At 35.6% G+C, this 5,563-nt stretch overlaps 1 long non-coding RNA gene across 1 annotated transcript; it reads left to right on the top strand.

The window, feature by feature from the left end:
* The first annotated feature begins 507 nt into the window (after window positions 1-507).
* On the top strand, window positions 508-3,991 carry LOC311437969. The gene is made up of 3 exons (XR_014693868.1): window positions 508-550; window positions 2,634-2,834; window positions 3,881-3,991. It is a non-coding gene; the product is annotated as an uncharacterized lncRNA (long non-coding RNA).
* Window positions 3,992-5,563: the final 1,572 nt, after the last annotated feature.

Below are 5,563 nucleotides of genomic sequence, written 5' to 3' on the forward strand. Positions count from 1 at the left end.
GTTTGCTTGCATCTCCAAGTAGCTGTATTGGAAATACTTCTGTTTTTCTTTTAATATTAGGTTATAGGAACATATCTTTTGGACATGTTATGTCTAAACATCTTCCCTGACACCTGAACAATAACATAGTCCTGAACTGCCAGCAACGGGTCCTGAATTTATGGAAAAATATCTGTCTTGGACTTAGTACAGGATTTTCATTTGCAAAGTATTAAAACACAAAGAAACAAAGCTGTGCATATCAAGCTGGCTAGCAGCCATGGCGTAGGCAGCAGAGAATTACTTAAATTATTGGTAGTAAGAAACAGTAACGGAAGTGAGACATGCTTTTTATAGTGAGAATTTCATAGAGGAAAAAAAAAAAAAAAGAAGAAAGCAAAGAAATGTATTTTTGTTTATAAGTGACTTGACTTGAGTTCAAGAGAAACATCATGAGCAAAGTATTGTGGCAACCTCTCTGTCACAGGCTGTTTTCATTCTTAAAGTGGCGTGGTTGTTTAGAGAAATGCCGAGGAAAAAGCAACAACCCGCTCCAAGACAAAAAGGCTAAGTTAAGTTCTTTTGTTTTATATTTTGCTTTTATGTGGGATAAATGCAGAAATGTAAATGGCATCAGGATATTACGTAGGGCAGGATAAGTTAATACTTAGTCCTAGGTTAAGCTGTTGGACAAAATAATCTCTTGCAACAAGATGTCACCATCAGGGAGTAAAGAAAGCTTTTGATCTCTGTTCAGGTGACAAATGTCACGCAGTTGTTTGTTTGTTTGTTTGGTTTGTTTTGTTTTTGTTTGTTTTTGTGTGTGTGTGTAAATGGGAATTTCACGGTGAATGCTTTGTAATTTGGATCTAGATTCAAACATTGTTTCGGTAGGGTAAAACATGGTAATTACTTTTGCAAAGGAGATCCTCAAAAGCTTTTCTCAGTGCTTACTGGAAGAGAAGTTCATATGCTTAAAAGCTCATCAGCATTTCTAGTTTGGGCATTTCCTTCTGCAAATGTATCTGCTTAGCTTAGAGGGAGACAGTATCATTTGTTACATGTTTCATCTCTTTGAACTCATGGACTGCCACAGGTCTGACAGTGTTTCTGTACATTCTGAAGGAATTCAGCTTCACCTCTGCTGTGGATCAAGCCATTGATCAAATTACAAGTTTTCTCTTCATATTAATTTTCAATGGGTATTTCCTATATTTTGGAAAAAAAAAAAAAAAAAAAAAAAAAAAAAAAAGCGCCTTAGTAATAATTTTACCCAGTTGTCTGCATATTTTTGCAAAAGCAGTTCAAAGGAGTTGTGTATTAGTACTAAACCCAAGAGTAGCAAATTCCAACTTTCTTGAAGGTACAGCAATGATTAAAAGAAAATGCTGTGACATTTTATGCAGCTCTTCAAAATGAAGGGGAGAGGAATAACTTGAAGAGGAATGATTTAAAAGAAGCACAGTGACAGAGTAGTCACTAACTGCTAACAGGTGGATGCTAACTGATAGAATGACTTCAGTAGTGTGTTCTACATTTTTTTTTCCCTGTCCTTTTGCTTTCATGATGCCAGCATCCACAGAAGATGCCAAATTACATAACTGGAAGTTGATGTATGCTGCTCAGGGGAGACATCTCCCAGCAGCCACAGGAATATCTGCTCTGTTATCTTACAAATTCCATGAGCTGTAATAGTTTGGGTGCAAAAAGCAGCTCTCCAGCCTCCATTCAAACTGTAGTCTTTCTGCTGGGACTGACAATTGAGAAGTGTTAGATGCTCTAAGAAGTGAGCTGAGGCCACCAGTTCTTCCCATATGTCACCAAGCTGCTGCCAGAAGTTAATGACTTCTAGTCACTACTGATATGAGATTATTTTATAATGAGCATGTAGTGACAAGCTACCTATCTCATTAATCCCAGAGCTATGAAAAGCCTTTTTTTTTTCTTTTTTTTTTTTTTTTTAATTTTTCTTAGGTACCTTCAACAGCCTGCTTGCAGAAGGCTGAGGGATGCTTGCTAAGCACATCCCTGTTCTGTGTGGTTATTATTATTATTTTTTAATGTTATGCTATATCATAGATACAAATTAGGAAATATCATTTCTTTTGAATTCTTACTTTACATGCCTTTTGAATTCTTACTTTTAGAAAGGAACTTAAAACATTTTTTAGTTGAAATTGCAGACCAAGGGGTTGTACAGAGTAACAGTTCCCAACCTTCACATGTGATCCTGGAAATTAAATCCTTGAGGAAGTCTACCTTTTCCCTGCCTGATCAGCCAACACAAGTGCAGTGTGGTCTGAAGTCATCTTAGCTTGCTTGTTGCAAAATGATAGATACATCGGTGTAGTAATCTGGTCTTGGGGCAAGTGGGACAATGGGACTCCTGGCATCATTTGGGATTGATACCTGTAGGGTATAGCTGCAGGTCAAAAATCATCAAACCTGTGAACCTGAAAGTCACAGACAGAAAAGTAAGTAACAGGATGCAGAAATTCAGCCACTGTGATGCCAAAAACCAAAATCGATCTTTCAAGGACTGGAGCTTGTCTCAGCTAATTACCAGCTGTGTTTCTAATGTTGCTCTTACTCCTTTCCCATCTTATCTTTGCTTTCATTTTGGATGTTATAGGAGCGTTTCCCTTCCCTTGTAGGAAGCCCTGGTCCAAGCTACCTGTTTGCTCTCAGAGGCAGTGCCAGCATTCTCTTTCCTCCTGAGCCTGCAGGATGGCAGTGGGATATGGATGAGGGCACTACACCCTTTCCCATCAGCTCACCATATGTATTCCTCCCATTCGATAAAATCTAGCATGAGTCTGGCCTCAAATACAAAATGATTAGCTGGCACATTTCAGGTCAGTGGTTTTTATTCTCTGTATAAATCTTTGGTGTTTTTTAACTGACAAAGGCCTGTAAGCTGTAGCTTGCAAAGGAGCCAGAAAAACAATGTAAACTGTGTGTCACCAAGAACTAAAGCTCATAGCCTGTATCAATTATAGGACTTTCCCTCCTTGCCCCTCCTGGGTTCTAACAAGCTCTTTTTTTAATTGCTTTATTATCCAGCTAATTGGTATTACTTTTAAATATGGTGTTAGTAGTTGAACTTCACTGCTCCCAGCCCAAATTTTTTAGCTTGTACTTGACTTCTTTAATAAGTGGGTCAAAACACAGTTCACTGGAGACTAGATTCCTACATCTATTATTACTAGCTGACCTTACTGATCATTTTAGAGAATCGTGCCTCCCTCTGCCTCCCATCTTCCTCCTTCCCTCTCTCACTCCTGCTCCCTTGTGGTCTTTCTCACTCCCTCTTTCTTACTCTTTCCATTTCCCTACTTCACCATGAAAAACAGAGTCCTTAATTCCAGCTGCCTCTAAAATATTTTAAAATACCATTTCAGTTTATAAACTTTTAGAGATGCATAATCACACTTAGTCTGTGGGCCTGTCTCTCATAGGCTTAATTACCTTGTACATATTTTTACTGCAAAAATGTATTGTGGAAAAGTGAGAAACATTTAACTGAAAGGTAGACTTTGACTCACAATTTATAATGTAAATGACTATTTCATTTTTATTCTTTAATTACTGTCCTGGGACACTTTTTATTATTTGCTATTTTCATGAACTAATACTCAGTGAGGACTGTGCATGTGATTTGTGACTATAAGTGGGCTCACTTTTTTTTTTTTTCATCAGTTTCAGCTGTCTGATGCAGTAAATTCCAGATCTAGTTCTTGGAAGTATTTTTTGTTGTTGTTGTTTTGTTTTGTTTTGCTTTTGAACTCCTTAAATTTATTTCCCTCTTTTTTTTTTTTTTTTTTTTTTGTCAGAAAAATAGAAACAAATTTATCTGGTTATTCATACAATTTTCCTCATCTTTTTTTCTTCTTTTCCCTAGGAACCAAAATGAAGAAAGGAGATCAATATCTGAAGATTTCTCTTCTTTATTGTCAGAAAACTGACAGGCATTTCTTATTTTTTAAAAGACAACAAGAATTCATTCATATCGGTGAGTTTAGTTCATTTTACTTCATAACATAGGGAGCATCTAATTTATTTGTTCAGCAGAATGTATTTTGGGCATGAAATATTTTGCACACTTAGAGATGTGATGCAAGTGACTTCTTACACATCTTTGTTGAAGAAATACTCAGGAAACACAGATTCAGATCCCATCCTATAAATCATGTGACCTTGATGTGTCAGATTAAGTTAAACCACTTGTATTAATGTAAGTGCATATTTTTCTGCTTATGATTGCTCATTGCACAGATTTCCAATGTAAGGGACATATAGGGAAATAGAAAGGTTAAAGAAGGACTTGTAGCATGTAAAGAGAAAACTATCTCTTTCATCTGGTATTAATATATTCAACATTGTGTCATTAAATTAACCTTAAGGATTCATTTATACATGCCATTATCATAAGTTTATACTTGAGGATCATAAACTGTAATCCTTGTTTGAAATTTGGCTGTACTCTATGCATATGCTTAATACTAAAGTCTCAGGAAATAAGATTTGATTTTGTAGGTTATGGATGGATAACTAATAATAATAAAGGTTGTATATAAATATTGTAAGATCAGCATAAACATTGTAAAATATTTTTTTGGTGATGGGCAATCTAATAGAAACTTGCAAGCAAGCTTTTTTTTTTTTTTTTTTTTTTTTTTTTCTCTTTACAAGAAGAATAAGCTAAATTGATTGTAAATTTTGCAGGTGAGTTTAAGACTTGCAAAACTGAAAAGGCCACACCGTTCTCTTGCATACCTGACTCCTAAGCACATACTGTTTATTACTGGAGAGCTGCAGGAGCACAGGAAAGATGGTTTGGCAGTATGTGTCACCTCACAGTGAGAAACAAACAGAATGAGGCATTCTGAGTATGACCAACTTGAAACAGCTCAGTACTATTTCCAAATATATATGCAATTGCATGCAAAGTCAGATAACATTTTATTTTATTTTATTTACTTATTTATTTTTGCTTTTGTGCAAATACTTTCTTCAGGATACCTCTACTGAGACTTGAGGTAACAAAAATCCATTTAACAAAACCTCTTAAGACCAGCCTTACTAATTAAAAATGTCTGTTAACATGAAAGTGATTCCATAATTGCATGCTATAGCATTTTATGTGCAATTTCTTTCTAGTGACACTTGTCTTTTAGTCCAGGAATTCATGACAGATGTCAGCAGGGCTTCTCTTACACTTCTTACTCATTTGAGAAAAACACATCATTATATTTCTGATACATGCAGACAGTTTTAGAAGAACCGCAAGAAAATGCAGTATGCATCTTGGGGGAGAAATTGGCATTTGTGTTCACTTATTGTAGAGTTTTTGCTCAATTGTAGCAGTCAGATGTTACCAACATATGTATTGTCTGTTAATCAGTAATGTAACACTCTCTGCACTGATCCACCTAGTAGAAATCTTTTACTAAACAATAACTTCTGTTTCCAATAAGGATTTGAAGCAGCTTTTTTATTTCTTATTTTTTATTAAACTATTGCAGTCCTTTACTTCTGTTTATAAACACAGGTGAGTCCCTTCAAAAATGTTACAAATGTAAAA

Source organism: Aythya ferina (genome assembly GCF_964211825.1).
Source record: "Aythya ferina genome assembly, chromosome: 1".
Lineage (NCBI taxonomy): Eukaryota > Metazoa > Chordata > Aves > Anseriformes > Anatidae > Aythya > Aythya ferina.